Raw genomic sequence first — 26,166 nt, 5'->3', positions numbered from 1 at the left:
TTCCAAGTCTTTGCTATTGTGAATAGTGCCACAGTAAACATACATGTGCATGTGTCTTTATAGCAGCATGACTTATAATCCTTTGGGTATATCCTCAGTAATAGGATGGCTGGGTCAAATGGTATTTCTAGTTCTAGATCCTTGAGGAATTGCCACACTGTTTTCCACAATGGTTGAACTAGTTTACAGTCCCACCAACAGTGTAAAAGTGTTCCTATTTTTCCACATCCTCTCCAGCACCTGTTGTTTCCTGAGTTTTTAATGATTGCCTTTCTAACTGGTGTGAGATGGTATCTCGTTGTGGTTTTGATTTGCATTTCTCTGATGGCCAGTGATGATGAGCATTTGTTCATGTGTCTGTTGGCTGTATGAATGTTTTTTGAGAAGTGTCTGTTCATATCCTTTGCCCACTTTTTGATGGGGTTGTTTGGTTTTTTCTTGTAAATTTGATTGAGTTCTTTATAGGTTCTGGATAGTAGCCCTTTGTCAGATGAGTAGATTGCAAAAATTTTCTCCCATTCTTTAGGTTGCCTGTTCACTCTGATGGTAGTTTCTTTTGCTGTGCGTAAGCTCTTTAGTTTAATTAGATCCCATTTGTCAATTTTGGCTTTTGTTGCTGTTGCTTTTGGTGTTTTAGACATGAAGTCCTTGCCCATGCCTATGTCCTGAATGGTATTACCTAGGTTTTCTTCTAGGGTTTTTATGGTTTTAGGTCTAACATTTAAGTCTCTAATCCATCTTGAATTAATTTTCATATAAGGAGTAAGGAAAGGATCCAGTTTCAGCTTTCTACTTGTGGCTAGCCAGTTTTCCCAACACCATTTATTAAATAGGGAATCCTTTCCCCATTTCTTGTTTTTCTGAGGTTTGTCAAAGATCAGGTGGCTGTAGATGTGTGGTATTATTTCTGAGGACTCTGTTCTGTTCCGTTGGTCTGTCTATCTGTTTTGGTACCAGTACCATGCTGTTTTGGTTACTGTAGCCTTGTAGTATAATTTGAAGTCCGGTAGCGTGATGCCTCCAGCTTTGTTCTTTTGGCTTAGGATTGTTTTGGCAATGTGGGGCCTTTTTTGGTTCCATATGAACTTTAAAGTAGTTTTTTCCAATTCTGTGAAGAAAGTCATTGGTAGCTTAATGGGGATGGCATTGAATCTATCAATTACCTTGGGCAGTATGGCCATTTTCACAATATTGATTCTTCTTATCCATGAGCATGGTATGTTCTTCCATTTGTTTGTGTCCTCTTTTATTTCACTGAGCAGTGTTTTGTAGTGTTCCTTGAAGAGGTCCTTCACATCCCTTGTAAGTTGGATTCGTAGGTATTTTATTCTCTTTGAAGCAATTGTGAATGGGAGTTCATTCATCATTTGGCTCTCTGTCTGTTACTGGTGTATAAGTATGCTTGTGATTTTTGCACATTGATTTTGTATCCTGAGACTTTGCTGAAGTTGCTTTCAGCTTTAGGAGATTTTGGGCTGAGACAATGGGGTTTTCTAAATATACAATCATGTCATCTGCAAACAGGGACAATTTGACTTCTTCTTTTCCTAACTGAATACCCTTTATTTTTTTCTCTTACCTGATTTCCCTAGCCAGAACTTCCAACACCATGTTGAATAGGAGTGGTGAGAGAGGGCATCCCTGTCTTGTGCCAGTTTTCAAAGGGAATGCTTCCAGTTTTTGCCCATTCAGTATGATATTGGCTGTGGGTTTGTCATAAATAGCTCTTATTATTTTGAGCTACATTCCATCAATACCGAATTTATTGAGTGTTTTTAACATGAAGGGCTGTTGAATTTTGTCAAAGGCCTTTTCTGCATCTATTGAGATAATCATGTAGTTTTTGTCTTTGGTTCTGTTTATATGCTGGATTACATTTATTGATTTGCGTATGTTGAACCAGCCTTCCATCCCAGGGATGAAGCCCACTTGATCATGGTAGATAAGCTTTTTGATGTGCTGCTGGATTTGGTTTGCCAGTATTTTATTGAGGATTTTTGCATTGATGTTGATCAGGGATATTGGTCTAAAATTCTCTTTTTTGGTTGTATCTCTGTCAGGCTTTGGTATCAGGATAATGTTGGCCTCGTAAAATGAGTTAGGGAGGATTCCCTCTTTTTCTATTGATTGGAATAGTTTCAGAAGGAATGGTACTAACTCCTCCTCGTACCTCTGGTAGAATTTGGCTGTGAATCCGTCGTCTGGTCCTGGACTTTTTTTGGTTGGTAGGCTATTAATTATTGCCTCAATTTCAGAGCCTGCTATTATTGGTCTATTCAGGGATTCAACTTCTTCCTGGTTTGGTCTTGGGAGAGTTGTAAGTGTCCAGGAAATTATCCATTTCTTCTAGGTTTTCTAGTTGATTTGCGTAGAGGTGTTTATAGTATTCTCTGATGGTAGTTTGTATTTCTGTGGGGTCGGTGGTGATATCCCCTTTATCATTTTTTATTGTGTGTATTTGATTCTTCTCTTTTCTTCTTTATTAGTCTTGCTAGCGGTCTATCAATTTTGTTGATCTTTTCAAAAAACCAGCTCCTGGATTCATTGATATTTTGGAGGGTTTTTTGTGTCTCTATCTCCTTCAGTTCTGCTCTGATCTTAGTTATTTCTTGCCTTCTGCTCGCTTTTGGATGTGTTTGCTCTTGCTTCTCTAGTTCTTTTAATTGTGATGTTAGGGTGTCAATTTTAGATCTTTCCTGCTTTCTCTTGTGGGCATTTAGTGCCATAAATTTCCCTCTACACACTGCTTTAAATGTGTCCCAGAGATTCTGGTATGTTGTATCTTTGTTCTCATTGGTTTCAAAGAACATCTTTATTTCTGCCTTCATTTCGTTATGTACCCAGTAGTCATTCAGGAGCAGGTTGTTCAGTTTCCATGTAGTTGAGCGGTTTTGTTTGAGTTTCTTAGTCCTGAGTTCTAGTTTAATTTCTCTGTGGTCTGAGAGACAGTTTGTTGTAATTTCTGTTCTTTTACATTTGCTGAGGAGTGCTTTACTTCCAACTATGTGGTCAATTTTAGAATAAGTGCGATGTGGTGCTGAGAAGAATGTATATTCTGTTGATTTGGGGTGCAGAGTTCTGTAGACGTCTATTAGGTCCGCTTGGTGCAGAGTTGAGTTCAAGTCCTGGATATCCTTGTTAACTTTCTGTCTCGTTGGTCTGTCTAATGTTGACAGTGGGGTTTTAAAGTCTCCCATTATTATTGTATGGGAGTCTAAGTCTCTTTGTAAGTCTCTAAGGACTTGCTTTATGAATCTGGGTGCTCCTGTATCGGGTGCATATATATTTAGGATAGTTAGCTCTTCCTGTTGAATTGATCCCTTTACCATTATGTAATGGCCTTCTTTGTCTCTTTTGATCTTTGATGGTTTAAAATCTGTTTTATCAGAGACTAGGATTGCAACCCCTGCTTTTTTTTGTTCTGCATTTGCTTGGTTGATCTTCCTCCATCCCTTTATTTTGAGCCTATGTGTGTCTCTGCATGTGAGATGGGTCTCCTGAATACAGCAATCTGATGGGTCTTGACTCTCTCCAATTTGCCAGTCTGTCTTTTAATTGGACCGTTTAGTCCATTTACATTTAAGGTTAATATTGTTATCTGTGAACTTGATCCTGTCATTGTGATATTAACTGGTTATTTTGCTCACTAGTTGATGCAGTTTCTTCCTAGCATCGATGGACTTCACATTTTGACATGTTTTTGCAATGGCTGGTATCTGTTGTTCCTTTCCGTGTTTAGTGCTTCCTTCAGGATCTCTTGTAGGGCAGGCCTGGTGGTGACAAAATCTCTAAGCATTTGTCTGTCTATAAAATATTTTATTTCTCCTTCACTTATGAAACTTAGTTTGGCTGGATTGAAATTCTGGGTTGAAAATTCTTTTCTTTAAGAATGTTGAATATTGGTCCCCACTCTCTTCTGGCTTGGACAGTTTCTGCTGAGAGATCTGCTGTTAGTCTGGTGGGCTTCCCTTTGTGTGTAACCCAACCTTTCTCTCTGGCTGCCCTTAACATTTTTTCCTTCATTTCAACTTTGATGAATCTGACAATTATGTGTCGTGGAGTTGCTCTTCTCGAGGAGTATCTTTGTGGCGTTCTCTGTATTTCCTGAATTTGAATGTTGGCCTGCCTTACTAGGTTGGGGAAATTCTCCTGGATGATATCCTGCAGAGTGTTTTCCAACTTGATTCCATTTTCTCCGTCACTTTCAGGCACACCAATCAGACGTAGATTTGGTCTTTTCACATAATCCCATACTTCTTGGAGGCTTTGGTCATTTCTTTTTACCCTTTTTTCTCCACACTTCTCTTCTCGCTTCATTTCATTCATTTGATCTTCAATCGCTGATACTCTTTCTTCCAGTTGATCGAGTCGGTTACTGAAGCTTGTGCGTTTGTCACGTATTTCTCATGTTATGGTTTTCATCTCTGTCAGATCTTTTAAGGTCTTCTCTGCATTGATTATTCTAGTTACCCATTCATCCATTCTTTTTTCAAGGTTTTTAGTTTCTTTGCGCTGGTTACATAGTTCCTCCTTTAGCTCTGAGAAGTTTGATAGACTGAAACCTTCTTCTCTCAACTCGTCAAAGTCATTCTCCATCCAGCTTTGTTCCGTTGCTGGCGATGAGCTGTGTTCCTTTGGAGGGGGAGATGTGCTCTGATTTTTTGAATTTCCACCTTTTCTACTCTGCTTTTTCCCCATCTTTGTGGTTTTATCTGCCTTTGGTCTTTGGTGATGGTGACGTACTGATGGGGTTTTGGTGTGTCCTTTCTGTTTGTTAGTTTTCGTTCTAACAGTCAGGACCCTTAGCTGTAGATCTGTTGGAGTTTGCTTGAGGTCCACTCCAGACCCTGTTTGCCTGGGTATCAGCAGCGGAGGCTGCAGAAGATAGGAATATTGCTGAACAGCAAGTGTTGCTGTCTGATTCTTGCTCTGGAAGCTTCGTCTCAGGGGTGTACCCTGCTGTGTGAGGTGTCAGGCTGCACCTGGTAGGGGATGTCTCCCAGTTAGGCTATTCAGGAGTCAGGGACCCACTTGAGCAGGCAGTCTGTCCGTTCTCAGATCTCAACCTCCGTGCTGGGGTTGAGCTATCAGACAGGAGCATTTACCTCTACCGAGGTTTCTGCTGCTTTTTGTTTAGCTATGCCCTGTCCCCAGAGGAGGAGTCTACAGAGGCAGGCAGGCCTCCTTGAGCTGCGGTGGGCTCCACCCAATTCGAGCTTCCCGGTGGCTTTGTTTACCCACTTAAGCCTCAGCAATGGCGGGCGCTCTTCCCCCAGCCTCGCTGCTGCCTTGCAGTTAGACCTCAGACTGCTGTGCTAGCAATGAGGGAGGCTCCGTGGGTGTGGGACCCTCCGGGCCAGGTGTGGGATATAATCTCCTGGTGTGCTGTTCGCTAAGACCCTTGGTAAAGCGCAGTATAGGGTGGGAGTTACCCGATTTTCCAGGTGTTGTCTGTCTCAGTTTCCCTTGGCTAGGAAAAGGGATTCACTTCCCCCTTGCACTTCCCAGGTGAGGCGATGCCTCGCCCTGCTTCAGCTCTCGCTGGTCGGGCTGCACCAGCTGACCAGCACTGATTGTCCGGCACTCCCCAGTGAGATGAACCTGGTACCTCAGTTGAAAATGCAGAAATCACCTGTCTTCTGTGTCACTCACGCTGGGAGCTGGAGGCTGGAGCTGTTCCTATTTGGCCATCTTGGGCCCTCCCCCCTCATGTGCTTTTTAATCCTCTTTCCTTCCCTTCTTTTCTTTCTCTTCCTTCCCTTCCCTCTCTTCCCTCCCTTCCTTTCTTTCCTTCTACCCTATCTCCCCTCCCATCTTCCTCCCTGCTTGCCTTCCTTTCTTTCTCTCTTTCAGCCCCCACTCTCTTACCCTATTGCTCTACCCCTCCACTCTGACAGAGTCTTGCTCTGTCACCCATGCTGGAGTGCAGTGGTGTGATCGATGAGTAGCTGACACCACAGGCATGTGCCATCATGCCCAGCTAATCTTTTATTATTTTTGTAGAGATAGGGTTTTCCTATGTTGCCCTGGCTGGTCTCGAACTCCTGAGCTCAGATGATTCTCCCGCCTTGGGCTTCCAAAGTGCTGGAATTACAGGTGTGAACCACTGTGCCCAGCTAATACTGTTTTCTTTCTCTAGAAAGATACCTCTGTGAGGGGAGCAGAAAAGAAATAGGTCACTACAGGTGGACAACGCACAAAAAAAAAAAAAAAAATTATCTAGCCTTATGGAATTGGGAAAGGTTTGTTTACCTGGGATGATACTGTTACTAGAAGGGAGTAGTAGGGAGCAGTATGAGGGGAAGATCTACTTAATTTCAGGAAGTAGAAAAAATAGACTTAACCACTTCAAGGCATTCTCTTATTCCTTTTTAGTGAATTCTTCAGTCACCTGTGAATACTAAGATAGTATAGATATATATGTGTGTGTATAGTACATGTTTGAATCTTGCAGAGTTAATTTTACTTGTAGTTATTTCTATCTCACAAGACATGTTAGCCAAAAAAATAGTGTTGTGATTGTTGGTTATGATACCACAACCCACAAACATGATTTAAGTAAATGGAAGAGTTTAATTAGTGTATTATTGAAATAAAAAGAACAGACATCCATTCCCAAAGCCATCCTCTGTACTTTTGTATTTCTTGGAAATGTTAAAGGCTTAAATTCCAGTATGCCATTATCCCATTGTGTTTCGATAGATGTTAATTTTATATGTGGGTAAATGGTTGTGTGAATTGATGCTGCTATAAATTTATTATGTCCAGCTTCAGCTGGACTCTCAGTGGTAGGAATTCTTTTGTGTATTCCTGGTTGATCCCTGCAGTTTACCACAGTGGCTCTTTAGCCTCTATGTACTGCTACTTCTCTCTCAGCTGATGACCTTGTCACCTGCAGAACAGTGAAAATTGAGGCTATTGAAAGTGAATATTCCACAGCATCCTCCCTTTTACCCAGGACTACTTAGAAAATTTTAGAAAAATATTACCTAAAGCATTGTTTCAAAGTATTGATCGCTTGAACAAAACCACTACCCTAGATGATCTTGGGCAGGTTAGGGGAATCTATGTTTTTAAAACACGTGTCTCAAATGATGCTTGGACACACTGAAGTTTGGAAGCCATAGTCAAGTGAATAAGATTACTTTAACCAGCATGCAAGATTCTCCAAGATGTCTGATCCCAGGCTATTTCTTCAGTCTCACCTCTCTCTGTATATCCTGCCCAGTCCCTATTCCCTAACCCCTGAAGTATTTTTACCATAAAATAGCTCACTCTTTTTCTAGTGTACCAGACTAAAATTGAGTAAGAGGTAGTGTTCTGTTTATTGTGATTCAAGTTATTTAAGGAAAAATAAAAACTAAAATGAGAAAGAGGGAGTGTTGATTTTTAGACAGTTTGGTGTACCCTTAATGACTTTAACACAGTGATTTTTAAAAGAGGTTAGGTGGGAGGAATTGTGCACTTGAGAACCACTGTATTAGAAGTATTAGAGATAGTAAGGACTGTAGTTTTTCTATTTGTGTGTATTGTGATGAGACATGTGAAATGTGACCTTTAACAGGTGAAACATTTTACCTAGTTTTACTTCAAAGTGGAATGCTTTCCTTTTTGTTCAGAACATGTTACTCTGAGGTTTCTGAAGCACCAGCAAGTGGATTAAGTAAAGGGCTGGGGATTTTCCACAGACAAATTGGTAAAAGTTGGAGGTGGGCAGCAGGCAGAAAAAGAAGACCTTTTAGATTGTATGTGAGTATAAAATGTTGATGCTCCTTCCAGAACTACAGGGATACTTACTGACATACTATGTGTGTGACAAGTTTGCTAGAGAAACAAACCATAAATAATGATAGGCATAATAAAGGGTGAGACTATCATGAATTTCCTCACAGTGGTGCTGCGGTCAGAAAGAAATATTCAATATGATTGTCACCATTCTGGCTAGCGTTTAGTAATTTGGCTTGTCATTACTTTCAGGGATGATCATAATGTGGAGTGTCATTAGGGAGGGGAAAATTTTATGAATGTTTGGATACTTAGGGTTTTTTTTTTTTTTAAATAACTGGCAGTTTCTAATATTGTTTATATTTTTCTGTCAGGAACTCGCAGATCCGTACTTTTAACCAGCATGAATGAATTTGTAACTTAGATTCTAGAACCCTGCCTGGCAGATGACCTGGTGGATAGGGCCATCTGTGTCCTTTACACAGATACAAACTATTCTTTCTCTACTGGCTCTCCCTGTTCTTTGCTAAATTTGAGAAAACCTTAAAAAAGTGACGTTCTCTTCTCAACCATATGGCACATTGCAGTATTGTGCTTATATTTATCAGGACACTTTGTATTGCAAATGACAGAAACCCAACTCAGATTAGTTTAAGTCAAAAAGGTCATTTTGTGGGTTTATGAACTTGGAAGTTCAGAGCATAAAATTAGGTTCTGACAAGACAGGATCCAGGACTTTTAACTGATATCATCAGGAATGTTTCCATATTTCCATCTATAAGCATTTCGTTGTACTTTTGGCTTTGTTCTTTGGCAGGTATGATGGTAAAGATGGTCAGTGGCATCTGTTGCCCAGGCTGGAGTGCAGTGGCACAATCTTGGCTCACTGCAGCCTCAGCATCCCGGGTTTAAGTGATTCTCCTGCCTCAGCCTCCCAAGTAGCTGGGATTACAGGTGCCTGCAACCACACCTGGCTAATTTTTTTTGTATGTTTAATAGAGATGAAGTTTCACCATGTTGGCCAGGCTGGTCTTGAATTCCTGACCTCAGGTGATCCACCTCAGCCTCCCAAAGTGCTAGGATTATAGGTATAAGCCCCCGCACCCAGTCTAGACTTGTATGCCAGAAGGAGGCATGTGTCTCTCTCCTTTTTTTTGAGACCGAGTCTCACTCTTGTCACTCAGGCTGGAGTGCAGTGGTGTGATCTTGGCTCACTCCAAACTCTGGTCTCTAGGTTAAAGTGATTCTCGTGCCTCAGCCTCCCAAGTAGCAGGCCCTGCAGGCATGTGCTACCAAACCTGGCTAATATTTTGTATTTTTAGTAGAGAAGGGGTTTCACCATGTTGCCTAGGCTGGTCTCAAACTCCTGAGCTCAAGCAGTCCACTCTTGGCATCCCAAAGTGGTGGCCTGATGTGAGCCGCCACACCTGGCCTGATGTGTCTCTCTTTCTGTATAGTACCAGCCAGACTGAGTGGATGGAAGGACATTGGCCAGGCTTGGGTCATGTAGCCCATCCCTGAGCCAGTCACTGTGGCCAGTGGAGTGTAGTTCTCTGACTTGACCAGCAACAAGTGCCTGCTTTTGGAGAGGGTCTTGAGATCATCCTTCCCTTAGGGCTTGAAGGAGAAGAGTGGTTCTTCAAATGAAAATTGGATACTGTTACCTAAGAGAAATGGATATAGGTTAGGCAAAAATTAGTAAATATTCTAACCATGAATCTAGATCTAATTTTAAAGAAATTGACTGACGTGGTGGGTTGAATTGTGTCCCCCAGAAAGATACATTGAAGTCTTAACCTCCAGTACCTGTGAATTTTAGCTTATTTATATAGAGAGTCTTTGCAGTTAAGATGAAGTCATACTAGATTAGGGTGGCCCCTAATCCAACAAGTGATATCTCCAGAAGAAGTGGGAAACGAGGATACAGACACGGAAGATGGAGGCAGAGATTAGAGTTATACTGCCACAAGCCAAGGAATGCCAAGGATTGTTGGCAACCACCGGAAGCTAGGAAAAAACAAGAAAGGATTCTTTTCTAGAGCCTTTGGAGGGATCATGGCCCTGTCAGTACCTTGGTTTCTGACTTCTAGCCTTAGAATTGCAATGTTGTTTTCAGCCAGTTACCCAGTTTGTGGTAATATGTTGCAGCAGTCCTAGAAAGCTAATACAGACTATATTTGGCACATGGCTGAAATTTAATTTTGAGTAATCCCATCATTTTGAAATGCTGACCATAAGTTTTCCCGGTGGATATCTTCAGAAAATGTGATGTTACTTTGTGGTTGGTTATATTTATGGAACTTTACCTTTTAGTCTATAGTTAAGAGTTTAGCTGAACCTGTGTTCCTTGTTGATGGACAGCTAAACATTTCTCAGTGTGTTCTATTCAGCAGTCATGTGTGAAAACTAATAGAAGAAATGAAGTGAAACACCTACAGTAAATACATGCCAATATCCTGAGTATAAAAGGAAGAGTATGTTTGGGGCAATTAGCTGTTGAAGTAGGGATACTTAGTATTTTGGTGAGTCCAAGCAAAAACTTAATAACTTGAATGATATTTCCAGGTTCTAGTTCATTTTCAGCAAACGAAGAGTTGGATAACACCTTTAAGGTTGGCTGGACTTTGAAAAAAACATATATGTTATGAATATTCTTTTGGTTTCTAATTTATAGAAAGTGGGTATCTTCTATAGATACTGTAATTCTTGTTCAGAAGCTTTGTGTTGTGACAAATTCATTTTTGAGGAACCTGAGACTTTAGTGGAAAAACAGATTTTAGGAGACCTATGCAAGTAGTTTTAAATCCATATGCTCTCCCTCCCAACCCCACTAAAATTCACTAAAATGAAATAACAGTAAGTAAAGAAAATGTCATAAGTTCATAATGATGAATGCAGTAAGCTTCTTTTAACACTTATAAATATTTTTGACAGTGGTGGTGTGAGTGTGGGAAAACAAAATCTGTTTTTCCTCTGCTCACACCATATTACAGTAATCACAGTCTTCAACACAGAAGAGGTCTGTGACCAAATGTGGATTTTTTTCCCCCACCAACAAGTAGGCAATCAATTCTGCAGTGGACACTAGGTGGGTCTTTCTCCTCTCCCTCTCCCTCTCCCTCTCCCTCTCCCTCTCTTCTCTCTTCTCTCTTCTCTCTTCTCTCTTCTCTCTTCTCTCTTCTCTTCTCTTCTCTTCTCTCTTTTTCTTTTTTTTGAGACAGGGTGTCTCACTCCGTCACCTGGGCTGGAGTTCAGTGCGCGATCACAGCTCACTGCATCCTCCACTTCCTGGGTTCAAGTGATTCTCCTGCCTCAGCTGCCTGAGTAGCTGGGGTTACAGATGCGTGCCATCACACCCGGCTCATTTTTGTATTTTTAGTACAGACGGGGTTTCACCATGTTCCAGGCTGGTCTCCAGTGATCTGCCTGCTTCGGCCTCCCAAAGTGCTGGGATTGCAGGGGTGAGCCACTGCGCCCAACCAAGGTGGTGTCTTCCACTTCAATTCCAACACTGTCTACCTGGAGATACCATCAGATCCCACATGTGAGGGCTCCGTCTCTAAGACTGACCCTCCTCCTTCGTACACCAGTCTTAAGTCTGGGCCTCTGGAACTTCTTACTGACTGTCTTCAAGTTGGGGTTCCCATAACTCCCTCTTTGCATTTGATTACTTTGCTAGAGTAGCCCACAAAACTCAGGGAAACATGGCCGGGCGCGGTGGCTCAAGCCTGTAATCCCAGCACTTTGGGAGGCCGAGACGGGCGGATCACGAGGTCAGGAGATCGAGACCATCCTGGCTAACACGGTGAAACCCTATCTCTACTAAAAATACAAAAACTAGCCGGGCGAGGTGGCGGGTGCCTGTAGTCCCAGCTACTCCGGAGGCTGAGGCAGGAGAATGGCGTAAACTCGGGAGGCGGAGCTTGCAGTGAGCTGAGATCCGGCCACTGCACTCCAGTCCGGGCGACAGAGTGAGACTCCGCCTCAAAAAAAAAAAAAAAAAAAAAACTCAGGGAAACACTTATTTACAGTTATTAGTTTATTATAAGTGATATTACGAAGATACAGATGAAGAGATGCATAGGGCAAGGCATGGAGGAAGGGGCACAGAGCTTTCATGCCCTCCCTGGGCACACTACTCTCCAGGAACCTCCACATGTTCAAGTATCTGGAAGCTCTCTAAACCCAATCCTTTTAAGTTTTTATGGGAGGCTTCATTACATAGGCATGATTTTCTTTTTCTTTTTCTTTTTTTTTTTTTTTTTTTTTTTGAGATAGCGTCTCACTCTGTTGCCCAGGCCGGAGTGCTGTGGCATAACCTTGGCTCGCTCTAGCCTCGATCTGAAGCAGTCCTCCCACCTCAGCCTCCTGTGTAGCTGGGACTACAGGTATGCACCACCATCCCTGGCTAATTGTTGTATTTTTTTTGTAGAGATGGGGTTTCACCATATTACCCAGGCTGATCTTGAACTCCTGACCTCAGGTGATCCGCCTGCCTCAACCTCCCAAAGTGCTGGGATTACAGGCGTGCACCAACAAGTCCAGCCACATAAGCATGATTGGTAAACTGTTGGCCATTGGTGATCAACTTAACCGTCAGCCCCTTTCCCTTTTCCAGCGTTTGGAAGGTGGGTTGCAAGTCCCAACCCTCTAATCCTGCCTTGGTCTTCCTGGTGACCAGCTCCCATCCTGAAGCTACCTAGGGATTGCCAGCACCGTCAAGTCATTACTGTACAAAAAGATAACACTTTGTAGTCTCTAAGGATTTTAGGAGTTAAAGAAGGTCCAAGACCGAATATATATTTCAGAATATCGTGAGTACCTTTTTTAAAGTTTAGTAATATGTTGTTTTTTTTTTTTGAAACAGAGTTTTGCTCTTGTGGCCCAGGCTGGAGTGCAATCGCGTGATCTCAGCTCACTGCAACCTCTGCCTCCTGGGTTGAAGCAATTCTCCTGCTTCAGCCTCCCAGGTAGCTGGGATTACAGACACCACCACCACACACCTGGCTAAATTTTGTATTTTTAGTAGAGATGGGGTTTCACCATGTTGGCCAGGCTGGTATCGTACTCCTGACCTCAAGTGATCCACCCGCCTCAGCCTCCCAGAGTGCTGGGATTAGAGATGTGAGCCACCACGCCCAGCCAAAGTAATATGTTTTCTTTTTCTTTTTCTTTTTTTTTTGAGATGGAGTCTCACTCTGTTGCTCAGGCTGGAGTGCAGTGGCAAGCTCTTGGCTCACTGCACCCTCTGCCTCTTTGGTTCAAGTAATTCTTCTGCCTCAGCCTCCTGAGTAGCTGTGATTACAGGCATGCGCCACCACACTCAGCTAATTTTTGTATTTTTAGTAGAGATGGGGTTTCACCATGTTAGCCAGGCTGGTCTTGAACTCCTGACCTCAAGTTATCTACCCACCTTGGCCTCCCAAAGTGCTGGAATTACAGGTGTGAGCCACCATGCCTGGTCCATCTTGTGAATTTTCTGATTTTTTCACATTCAGAATTGATTTTCTGGGAATGGATTCTAAAAGTTTGATAGCATCGTTAGTGCTTGGAAACGTGAAGTGTGTGGATTGGGATAGCATGATCAGATTTTTCTGAGGTCGTCCCTTTTCAAGAAAGCATAGACTGGTGGTGTGCAGTCTTTAAACTGCTCAAAAGGAGTTTAGGAAAACTGCTCAAATTTTGCCCGAAGGCTTGGTCTTGTATTTACCTTAGGCGTTTTCTAAAATAGTTTTTCTCTAGTAAGTTTAAGTTGATATTTTTGGTTTGATTTAGTGTGTTCTATAGAATGCTAGATGCCTTCTTTCATGATGCTATCTTTTATCTCTAACCTGCCTATTTTATCTGTTGTTTTTGGCACTTTATTCTTTCTGTATCAGTTAGCATTATGTTTACTGAGTGTTGGAGGAACTGTTTTGAGCTTTTTGGTAGGAATGTCACTTTGTATGTTTACATTCTGATGTGAAACACCCGTCCCTGAGCAGTTATGTTTCTATAGCTAATGATGCCATTAAATATTAACTTGGCAGTAGTTTATGAACCTTATTGCCTAATTTCTTTAGGTCCAATATCTTAGAAACTCTGGAAGCACATCATAAAATACACAACAGAGATTAAAGGTTATAAGAATAAATGTGCCCAACTAAGAAGGGACCAATAGGTAGAAGAAAAAGGATAGGAAATAATGACACAGAGTACAGTCCAATATTCTGAGAGCCAAGTTGAAAAGGAAGTAGATACGCGAGTAATGACTCATAGATGCTAATCCAAAATGTTCTCTGTCAAATAAAGGTATATTGACTTTCAGTTGATTTTTCAAACAAGGAAAAATCCTTATTTGCTTTAGGGACAGTCTTTGTTTAGATGGTGTGATTGGATTGTATTTTTTATTCACTGAGCCAAATGTTCTGTGAACATCTTTACTAGCTACCAAGCGCTATGGGGGGGATACAGTGATGTGCAAAGCAGACTCTGTTCCTGCTCGCATGGCACTTAGAATATAATGGGAAAAATAGGGACATCAGTAACACGAGGAACCAGATAAAAGCTCTGAAAAGAGACATTGTTCTCTGCGTGTATGTATGGTCATGCGCCTCTTAACAACGTTTCAGTCAACAACAGACCACATATATGAGAGTAATCTTGTAAGATTATAATACCGTATTTTTACTGTATCTTTTTTTTGTTTAGTTATGTTTAGATATACACATACTTACCATTGTGTTACCATTGCCAACAGCATTCAGTACAGTGGCATGCTGTAAATTTGTAGCCTACGAGCAGTAGCCTAGGTGTGTAGTAGGCTATACTGTCTAGGTTTGTGTAAGTACACCCTGTGATGTTCACACAACAACACACTTGTTGACATATTTCTCAGACCGTGTACCTGTTGTTAAGCGCTCAAGACTATAATTGTGCTTTAGTGGGGATGGATTGGAGTAATAGAAACTCAGAAGAATTTCTGAGAAAAGAAAATTTAATTTGAGAGACGAGAGATTAGTAGGAGTTGATTAACTATGGGCAGGAGGTGGGGGAAGTGTGGTTGGTACAAGGGACCGTAGGATATCAACATATATTTTCAGAAGACAGAAGAAGGAAAGTTAGATCTTAATTTCCCTCTTAAGACTCACACTGGTTTATACAAAATTTATATTTTCGTCTCACCATTTGATATGCTTAAACATGCCTTTATAAGGTTCAGTTTTAACTGTGGAATATTAGGCTGTTTTAAAAAAATTAGGGAAACTGTGAAAATTGGAAGGGGGCGCTGGATGAGTATATTGTTAAAATTTTACGGGAAGAAAAGATATACCTAGGCACTAGATATTTCTGTAAATGCATAGCTGTACAATTGCTCCCATTGGAGAAGCATGAAGGCATTTTTTTTTTTAATTTTTTATTTTTTTGAGATGGAGTCTTGCTCTGTCGCCCAGGCTGGAGTGCAGTGGCGCGATCTCGGCTCACAGCAAGCTCCACCTCCCGGATTCATGCCATTCTCCTGCCTCAGCTTCCCAAGTAGCTGGGACTATAGGCACCTGCTACCACGCCGGGCTAATTTTTTGTATTTTTAGTAGAGATGGGGTTTCACCGTGTTAGCCAGGATGGTCTCGATCTCCTGACCTTGTAATCGGCCTGCCTTGGCCTCCCAAAGTGCTGGGATTAAAGGCGTGAGCCACCGCGCCTGGGCATGAAGGCATTCTTAAGCAGACACTCTGTCAGTTTCTACCTCTCTCTTTTGAGATACAATTGAAATGTACAGTAGTTATAATCCCAGTAATCCCAGCACTTTGGAAGGCCGAGGTGGGTGATCACCTGAGGTCAGGAGTTCGAGACCAGCCTGACCAACATGGGGAAACCCCGTCTGTATTAAAAATACAAAAATTAGTCGGGCGTGGTGGCGCATGCCTGTAATCCCAGCTACTTGGGAAGCTGAGGCAGAAGAATCATTTGAACCCGGGAGGCAGAGATTGCAGTGAGCTGAGATCGCGCCATTGTACTCCAGCCTGGGTGATAAGAGCGAGACTCCATCTCAAAAAAAAAAAGAAAAAGGAAAAAGAGATAGAACACTGCCAGCCTCCTTGAAGGTTTGCTAGCATCCTTTTCCCGCCAATCTCTTACACTACAGTTGAGTGGCGATTGTAGGCCACCTCGGCCTCCCAAAGTGCTGGGATTACAGGCGTGAGCCACTGCGCCCCACTCAGAAGTGTTCTTTTTCTTGTTTTGGGTGATGGCAATGGGGTGTATACAACTGTCATAACTACTGTACATTTTAATTGTATCTCAAACATGATAAAAAAAAAATCACTCCTATTTGATTTTGAGAGATCAAAAGAGAGTTTTGCTCTCGTTGCCCAGGCTGGAGTACAATGCCACAATTTCGGCTCACTGCAACCTCTGCCTCCCTGCAGCCTCCTCCTCCCAGGTTCAAGCGATTCTCCTGCCTCAGCCTCCCTAGTAGCTGGGATTACAGGCACGCATCACCACACCCAGCTAATTATTTGTATTTTTAGTAGAGACGGGGTTTCACTATGTTGGCCAGGTTGGTTTCAAACTCCTGACCTCAGGCAATCCACCCGCCTCGGCCTCCCAAACTGTTGGGATTACAGACATGAGCCACTGTGCCTGGCCCCAAACAACTCTTGAAAGAGGTTATGCCACCACTTTACATTCCCACCAACAATTTATGAGAGATTGGTTTTTCCACATTTTCCCGGATTTTTGGTATTTGTCAGTCTTTTCTATGATTATTATTATTATTATTTTTTGAGACGGAGTTTTGCTCAATGCCCAGGCTGGGGGTACAATGTCGCAATCTTGGCTCACCGCAACCTCTGTCTCCCGAGTTCAAGTGATTCTTCTGCCTCAGCCTCCCAAGTAACTGGGATTACAGGTGTGCTCATCTTGGCCTCCCAAAGTGCTGGGATTGTATTTTGAGTAGAGATGGGGTTTCTCCATGTTAGTCAGGCTGGTCTCGAACTCCCGACCTCAGATGATCCGCTTGTTTCCGCCTCTCAAAGTGCTGCTATTGTGGGCATGAGCCACTGCGCCCATCCAGTCTTTTCTGTTTTAAATATTGGCCATGTGCAGTGGGCTTCACCTGTAACCCCAGTACTTGGTGAGGCTGAGGCAGGAGGATCGTTTGAGTCCAGGAGTTTGAGACCAGCCTGGGCAACATATGGAGATCTTGTCTCCCCAAAACATTTAAAAATTAGTTGGGTGTAGTGGCACCTACCTGTAGTCCCAGCTACTCAGAAGGCTGAGGTGGGAGGATCACTTGAGCTGAGGAGATTGAGACTGCAGTGAGCTGTGATCATACCACTGCATTCCAGCCTGGTTGACAGAGTGAAATTCTGTCTCAAAAAATGTATTTATAAGCCGAATGTGGTGGCTCACTTCTGTAATCTCTTTGGGAGGCCAAGATGGGAAGGCGGGAAGATGACTTGAGCCCAGGAGTTCAAGACTAGCCTGGATAACGTAGCAAAACCTCATCTCTGTTTTATGTGTGTAGATACATATTTAATCTACTTAATATGTAAAAATAATACAATATATTTATGTGTAAATATATATAAGTTTTAGAATATTTTGTCCATTTTTTCAAGATAGCCTACTGGAATTTTAACAAAGATGATGTTGAATATATTAATTTTTTTTTCTTTTTCTTTTTTGGAGATGGAGTCTCACTCTTGTTGCTCAGGCTGGAGTGCAATAGCATGATCTTGGCTCACTGCAGCCTCAGCCTCCCTGGTTCAAGCGATTCTCCTGCCTCAGCCTTCCCAAGTAGCTGGGATTACAGGTGCACACCACCACACTCAGCTTATTTTTGTATTTTTAGTAGAGACAAGATTTCTCCATGTTGGTCAGGCTGGTCTCAAACTCCTGACCTCAGGTGATCTGCCCACCTTGGCCTCCCAAAGTGCTGGGATTACAGGCATAAGCCACCGCATCCACCAGGGTCTCAGTTCTTCTTAAGGAAATATTTAGGTACACTAAACTGTAAGCTTCATGAGGACATAGAGACTTACCTGTGGTGCCCATCATTAAGCCTAAGCTAGGGAATGATGGGGCTCATAGGCAGGATCTGACTTCAGAGCCTAAACTTCTAACCATAAGTTGTTTGTTTTTGTTTCTGTTTTTGTTTTTGTTTTGAGACGGAGTCTCTCTGTCGCCTAGGCTGGAGTGCAGTGGCGTGATCTCAGCTCACTGCAAGCTCCACCTCCTGGGTTTGGGCCATTCTCCTGCCTCAGCCTCCTGAGTAGCTGGGACTACAAGCACCCACCACCACGCCTGGCTAGTTTTTTGTGTTTTTAGTAGAGATGGGGTTTCACTGTGTTAGCCACGATCGTCTCTATCTCCTGACCTCGTGATCTGCCTGCCTCTGCCTCCCAAAGTGCTGGGATTACAGGCGTGAGCCACTGCGCTCGGCCCTAAACCATAAGTTTTGACTTCTTTTTTTTTTTTTTTTTTTTTTTTTTTTGAGACGGAGTCTCGCTCTGTCGCCCAGTCTGGAGTGCAGTGGCCGGATCTCAGCTCACTGCAAGCTCCGCCTCCCGGGTTTACGCCATTCTCTCGCCTCAGCCTCCCGAGTAGCTGGGACTACAGGCGCCCGCCATCTCGCCCGGCTAATTTTTTGTATATATTTTTTTAGTAGAGACGGGGTTTCACCGTGTTAGCCAGGATGGTCTCGATCTCCTGACCTCGTGATCCGCCCGTCTCGGCCTCCCAAAGTGCTGGGATTACAGGCTTGAGCCACCGCGCCCGGCCAAGTTTTGACTTCTACTGTAAGAAGGAAAACAAACAAAAAAACACTAAACTAATTAAAACCATAATAAAATCCCCCAAAGTCAGTAGGCACTGACATATTACAACCTTCCCAAATCAGAACAAATTTCTCATATGTTGTCAACTTACCAGACATAAAGAGTAGCTCAGATCTCATAGACTCTTCAGATCTCACAGACTAATTTCAAGTCTTTTTAAAGTTTTGAAAAATACGTGCTATTTGGAATTTTATCATCCTCAAATATTAAACCTGGGCTCAAAAATCTGTTGTTTGATACTGGAAATAGTTAACTCCAGTTTTCTTCTATTAAGGTAAAATTCTTTCATCATGTCTGTGCCCTCTAAAATAACCCTCCTATTGCTTTGTCTTCCCCTTCTCCCCTCCTAGTCCTTCTGTAGTCATTCTGTTTAGAACCAAGACGCTCATGAGTTTAAGAATTAGAGCAAGAAGAAATTGGGCTAGAGATGTACAAAAGCTTTGGACAATAGTAGTTTTGCTTGTCCTCATTCATATTAGAAGTGCTGTTAATTTACTAATAAATTCTAGGTTGGAGGACAAATCTTTGCAACTGGTACCATATCAGTCAGTAATAGTTTGTTTTCCTTCGATCATATTGAGCTCCCGAAGTACAGAACAATGAGCAGATGTGAACCAAGATGCTGGGATTTTTTAAGTTTCAGATATGTGTGTTTATATATAAGAGACAGGATCTTGCTCTGTTGTCTAGGCAGGAGTGCAGTGGCATGCATGATCATAGCTCACTGCAGCCTTGAACTTTCAGGCTCAAGAGATCCCCCTGCCTTAGCCTCTCAAGTAGCTAGGCCTATAGGCATGTGCCACACCTAGCTTTTTTTTTTCTTTTCTTTTCTTTTTTTTTTCCTTGTAGAGACAAGGTTTCCCTATGTTGCCCAGGCTAGTCTCAAACTCCTGGCTACTAGTGATCCTCTTGCGTTGGCCTCCTAAAATGCTGGGACTACAGTGTGAGCTGCCACTCCCTGGCTCATTTTTTTTTTTTCTAAAGAATCAGAATAGGAAAAGGTCACTTTATTTAGACCTTTACTTTTTTCTTTTTTTGAATCAGGGTCTCACTCTGTTGCCCAGGCTGGAGTGCAGTGGCATGATCTCAGCTCAGTGCCACCTCGGCTTCCTGGACTCAAGTGATTCTCTAGCCTTAGCCTTGAGAGTAGCTGGGACTACAGGCGTGAGCCACCACGCCTGGCTAATTTTTTTTTTTTTTTTTGGTTGTTTTGTAGAAATGGAGGTTTCGCCCTGTTGCTCAGGCTGATCTTGAACTCTTGAGCTCAAAGCAAACTGGCCTGCCTTGGCCTCCCAAAGTGCTGGGATTACAGGTGTGAGCCACATGCCTGGCCTATTTAGGCCTTTTCTAAGGAGATTAGAAAATTAGTTGGTAAAATTAGTTTTAAAAAGTAACTGCAGTAGTTTATCAGTTATTATCGAACCATGATATTGTAGGCAGAAAGGAGGAGGAGCATTTTAGGAGATGTATCTTACAAAACAACAACAGTAAACAAACTGACTTAATAACCTTCTGAAGTCACAATATTGCCACTTTCGTAGAGTCAAGATAGAATCGTGGTCCTCAGTTCATCTTCTCCCCATGAAGTTTTGTAACTTTTGGTGGAGTCCCAAATAGACTCACATAGTCCGTGCCACATAGAAGCAGTTCTTCTGATCAAAAACACCTGAGATGAGGACTGCTCCCAAAATACTAGCCCTGTAGCTTGCCCCACAGTCTGTAGCTAACTCACATGCTACTGTCTCTACATAGGTAGCCATGTCTGATAGTCCACATAGCTGGAGTTAGGTGTGAACTCTATTGTGAGGGCACATGTGGCTTATGCCATTACTGCAGTGTCAGTAAAAAGTATTGCTGAACCTGTGGAAATTTCAGAGATCCCATCAGTATCAGCAGCCACACAGTTTAGCCTTTGTTACTATGAGATTTTAAGAGTGTCCAAAGAATCAGAGTGACCTGAACTGAGTGAGGATTTTAGCAAGATGCAGAGGCAGTGCTGTTTACAAATGAAGGAGGAGGCTGAATGTGGTGGCTCACACCTGTAGTCCTAGCACTTTGGGAGGCCAAGGTAAGCGGATCGCTTGAGCTCAGAAGTTCGACACCAGCCTGGGCAACGTGGTGGAACTCTCTCTCTACAAAAAATCAGCTAGGCATGGCGGTACTCACCTGTAGTCCCAGCTACTTGGGGGACTGAGGCAGGAGGATCGCTTAAGCCCAGGAGGTCTAGGCTGCAGTGAGCCGAGATCACACCACTGCACTCCGGCGTAAGACTCTGTCTTAAAAAAAAAAAAGGAAAATTACCCTAAGGAGCAAGCTAAATTAACATAAGACCATAACTGACATAATGAAGATAAAGACTATCAGTTAATTCTTCTTATAACAATAATAGCCTTAGTGTTTCAGAAGCACAATAGAGGAAGATGTTCTTATTGTATAAGCTATTTGGGGTTGGGCAGATATTTATGTGATTTCAAATGAGGTTTGTATTTAAAAGGTTATTTTTATTAAAACAGTAAATATATTTTTTAAAAAATACTATAGTATTAGATGACAGCAGGGTTACCCCAAATCCCATATGCAGAAATAACTGCCATTATTAACACTGTAGACAACTTTTATTGCATAGATACAGATAGAAGGGTGAGCAAAGGGCTAAGATGGATGAGTGGAGGGATGGATGGTTGGAAAGATAGACATAAGTTTAATAAAAATTGAGTTACATATGCTGCTTGTATTTTTAAATATTAACTTTAATTCTATTTGAATTTAGCAGAAAGGGAAATTGAAGCCATTGGTATCTTGAAGTAAATGTTAATTCACAGCACGAAGTACTGTAATTAGTTTCTAAAAGCTTCTTCTAAGTTTGTGGGGAAAAAGATTATGAGGGGGAAAAAACTAACTCATTGGGATTTTTTTAACTTTCCATTTTAGACAGTGGTTGTGCTTTGAAAGGTGAGGAAATTAGCATTCTAACATTTCTTTTCATCACCTTTTCCCTGAATTGCTGAGTTTGTAAATTATTTTAGTTTTATGCTCTCCAGGTTTATGAAATTTACATTCTTTTCTTTAATCCTAATTCCTGTGGTGGTGTTAAATTGATTCTATATTTGAATGGATTCAATATTAAGTAAGTTGTTTTGTTTTTTGATACATATATATATATGTAATTTTTTTTTTTTTTTTGAGACAGGGGCTCCCTCTGTGGCCCAGGCTGGAGTGCAGTGGTGCAATCTCAGCTCACTGTAACTTCTGCCTCCCTGGTTCAAGTGATTCTCCTGCCTCAGCCTCCTGAGTAGTTGGGATTACAGGAGCCCACCACCACAGTCCGAATAAGTTTTATAGTTTTAGTAGAGATGGGGTTTCATCATATTGGTCAGGCTGTAAATAAGTTGTTTTGATGTTAATTCTGTGGTGAACAATGATTAAAATATTCTTCTAGGATTAAACGGTGTGGGGGAAGGGATAGCATCATGGAGTTTTTAGAAAACCAGCTATTGGGTTGACTGAAGGACATTCGTGAGCTTTCGCCAACCTCTCTTGCTTGTAGAAGAGAAGACAATGGGGCACTTCAAGACCCAGAAAGAATTTTCTTGAAAATGATTTGCTTTACTGAATGGAAATTCCGTTTTACTAAAATAGAAAACATTAGATACAGTCTAAAAATATTTATTGTTGAGCATATATATCATGTACTATAAAACTATTATTTTGTAGCTTTAGTAGAGATCAGTATGGTTGTAAGATGTCTTGCACAGTGTTTGCAGATTTCTGCTATTTTTTAAGTTTTCATCACTTCCACATGTGACATAATTAAAGATTCTTTCTGATTCTTGCGTATCTGGATACCCATCCAATCTTTGACCTATATTGCCAGTGTAGTTTTGCTAAAACATTATGCCATTACTTGTCAGTAATCCTTCAGTGACTCCTCATAATCTTTAGGATAAAATCTGAACTCTAACATGGCTTTCCACACATATTTTAGTTTACTGCTTACTATTTTACCCAATTTATCTCCATGTCCCAGTAATCAGCATAATAATAGTTAACATTTATGTAGTATTTTTTATGCCAATAACTGACCGAGCAGTCATAATAAACTGCTTGTAATTCTGCAAATCATGTACTCTCAGTACTCTGCAAATATAGTATGTACTCTACATCTACATGTAGAGTACCCTGTGACTAGAGTACTTTTTTTTGTTGTTGTTGTTGTTGCCCAGGCTGGAGTGCAGTGGCGTGATCTCGGCTCCTGGGCTCAAACGATTCTCCTGCCTCAGCCTCCTGAGTAGCTGGGATTACAGGCATGCACCACCACACCCAGCTAATTTTTGTATTTTTAGTAGAGACCACGTTTCACCATGTTGGCCAGGGTGGTCTCAATCTCCTGACCTCGTGATCCACCTGTCTCAGCCTCCCAAAGTGCTGGGAGTCACTGCGCCCAGCCTGTCAATCTCTTTAATTATGTAATACTTGCTTATTCTTTGAGAGTCCATCCAGACAGCATTTCTTGGAAGCACAATTTCCATACTCATTTTCTGCACCCCCACCCCTTAAAATTTTTGTGAGCTGCCAGGGCAATACATTATATAATATCTAGTCTAAAACGGCTGGGTGCGGTGGCTCACGCCTGTAATCCCAGCACTTTGGGAGGCTGAGGCAGGCGGATCACAAAGTCAGGACATCCTGGCTAACACGGTGAAACCCCATCTCTGCTAAAAATACAAAAAATTAGCCGGGCGTGGTGGCAGGCGCCTGTAGTCCCAGCTACTCGAGAGACTGAGGCAGGAGAATGGCGTGAACCCAAGAGGCAGAGCTTGCAGTGAGCCAAGATCGCACCACTGAACTCCAGCCTGGGCGACAGAGCGAGACTCCATCTCAAAATAATAATAATAATAATAATAATAATAATGTATAAAACAGAACACAGTTTTTTTCTCTCTTACTCTCATCCTGTGTTGCCCCTTTTTCTACAGTGGTTAAAGTTCAGTAGAACTCAGTTGCCCTAGTTTAAGAGCAGAGGAAATAGGATTTTTGATTGTTCATCATCACCACTGCCTTCTTCACACCATGTGTTGGAAAACACATGGGCCAGGTTTGGTGGCCCAGGCCTGTAATCCCAGCACTTTGGGAGGATGAGGCGGGCCAATCATTTGAGCTCAGGAGTTAGAGCTCCTGAGCAGCATGGTGAAACCCTGTCTCTACAAAAAATGTAAGAGTTAACTGGGTGTGGTGGGGTGCCTGTGTAGTCCCAGCTACTTGGGAGGCTGAGGTGGGAGAATTGCTTGAGCACAGGAGGTTCTTCGAGGCTTCAGTGAGCTGTGTTTGCACCACTGCTCTCCAGCCTGGGCAACAGAGCGAGACCCTGTCTCAGAAAAAAACAGCAGAAAACACACGTGGTCCACTGGTAGGAGGCACAAAATTAGTAGAATCTTGCTTTCGAAGATCCCAAATTCTACTGGTAAAAGACTGACTTTTAAATAGCTAGTTATATCTAGCTGGGTCAGAGACTTAAACATTAAAAAAAAAAAAAAGAAAAAAAACATAAAAGAGATAGAAGCAACATAGACAATTTTTTCCCCTATCATATTGTCTTAGTTCGTTTTCTGTTGCTATGACAGAATACCTGAGACTGGGTAATATACAAAGAAAAGACATTGATTTCTTAACAGCTATGAAATCTGGAAAGTCCAAGATTGAGGAGCCATATCTGATGAGGGCCTTCTTGCCTCTAATCATGGAGGATACCTCATGGAAGAGAGCAAGAGTGCCAGCTCAGGTCTCCCCCTTCTTAAAGTCACTGTTCCCATCATGAGGACCCCACCCTGATGACCTTACCTAATCCTAATTACCTTCCAAAGGCCCTACTTGCAAATATCATCCAACATATGAATTTGGGGATTAATTTCTCAACACATCAAATTTGGGGATACATTCAAACAGTAGCACATATCGAAATGGGAAAGGCCTTTAAATTATAAAGGAATTGGTGTTTATATAAAAATTAAATACTTTATGTGACAAAAGCCATATAATCAAAAAGCAAGAGAAAAAAGACTGCAGCTTTTATTAATACATAACTTTCTGCCATGTATTAGAATGAACTCTTAATATTCAGAAAGTAAAAAAAATTAATGACTCATTAGAAAATATGGACAAGCAATGAATAGGCAGTTCACAAAGAATTAAAAGCCCAATCAGCTTTTTTTTTTTTTTTTTTTTTTTTTTTTTGAGACAGAGTTTCGCTGTTGTTGCCTAGGCTAGAGTGCAGTGGTGCGATCTCAGTTCACTGCATTCTCCGCCTCCCAGGTTCAATGATTCTCCTGCCTCAGGCCTCCCTAGTAGCTGGGATTACAGGCGACTGCCACCACACCCAGCTAATTTCTTGTATTTTTAGTAGAGACGGGGTTTCATCATGTTGGTCAGGTTGGTCTCGAGATCCTGACCTCAGGTGACCCACCTGCCTTGGCCTCCCAAAGTGCTGGGATTACAGGCGTGAGCCACTGCACCCAGCCAATAGACATATTTAAAAATTTTTCAGTCTTTATTATAATCAAGGAATTACAAATGTAAACATCAATGTAAAATCTTTTTGCCTATTGTATATTGGCTAAGATAAGGTGAAGCATCCAGAGGACCCAGGGGTCATCTCGTGTGCTCTCACTGGCCTAAGATGGAAAATAAACTATTTTTTTAAAATGGCTACAATGGATTTAGCTATATCAAATCAACAAAAATTCAGGAGTTCATGGTGATACTTTAAAAATAGGCCAGGTGCAGTGGCTCATGCCTGTAATCCAAGCACTTTGGGAGGCAGAGGTGGATGCATTGCTTGAGCTCAGGAGTTCAAGACCAGACAGGGCAACATGGTGAAAACCCCGTCTCTACAAAACATTCAAAAATTAGCTGAATGTGGTGATATGTGTCTGTAGTCCCAGCTACTTGGGAGGCTGAGATGGGAGGTTCAGTTGAGCCCAGGAGGTTGTGGCTGCAGTGAGCTGTGGTCATGACACTGCACTCCAGCCTGGGTGACAGAGTGAGATCTTGTCTCAAAAAAATAAGTAAAATAAAAATAATTTGTTGATCATCTTTGGAGATTGCAAGGGTGTCAACTCATTTTTCTGATGATTTTTTTTTTTTTTTTTTGAGACAGAGTCTTGCTCTGTCACCCAGACTGGAGTGCAATAGCACAGTCTTGGCTCACTGCAAACTCTGCCTCCTGGGTTCATGCCATTCTCCTGCTTCAGTGTCCCGGGTAGCTGGGACTACAGGCGCCCACCACCATGCCCAGCTAATTTTTTGTATTTTTAGTAGAGATGGGGTTTCACCGCGTTAGTCAGGATGGTGTTGATCTCCTGACCTCGTGATCCACCCACCTCGGCCTTCCAAAGTGCTGGGATTACAGGCGTGAGCCACCGTGCCCGGCCTGAAAATTTATAATAGGGAGGATAAATGCTTCATTTTTCTCCTATCACCCACAACGTGTATTACAAGGTAATCAAATAGTTGATAGTGGAAAGCTCTTCATTGAATAATTTAGTTAATGAAGAAAAATGAAAGTACTATTTTGCATCCATATACAGTTATTGTTCCAGGCAGATTATCAGTATATGCTAGTATA

General features: G+C 42.1%; 1 protein-coding gene across 18 annotated transcripts in view; it reads left to right on the top strand.

The window, feature by feature from the left end:
- LCOR (ligand dependent nuclear receptor corepressor) overlaps positions 1-26,166 on the top strand; it is a 156,893-nt gene that overhangs the window by 27,375 nt on the left and 103,352 nt on the right. The window lies entirely within an intron of this gene.

The sequence above is a fragment of the Trachypithecus francoisi genome, unplaced genomic scaffold (assembly GCF_009764315.1).
Source record: "Trachypithecus francoisi isolate TF-2019V2 unplaced genomic scaffold, Tfra_2.0 Contig01579, whole genome shotgun sequence".
NCBI classification, from domain to species: Eukaryota; Metazoa; Chordata; class Mammalia; order Primates; family Cercopithecidae; genus Trachypithecus; species Trachypithecus francoisi.
This window is presented reverse-complemented; position numbering and strand designations above follow the sequence as displayed.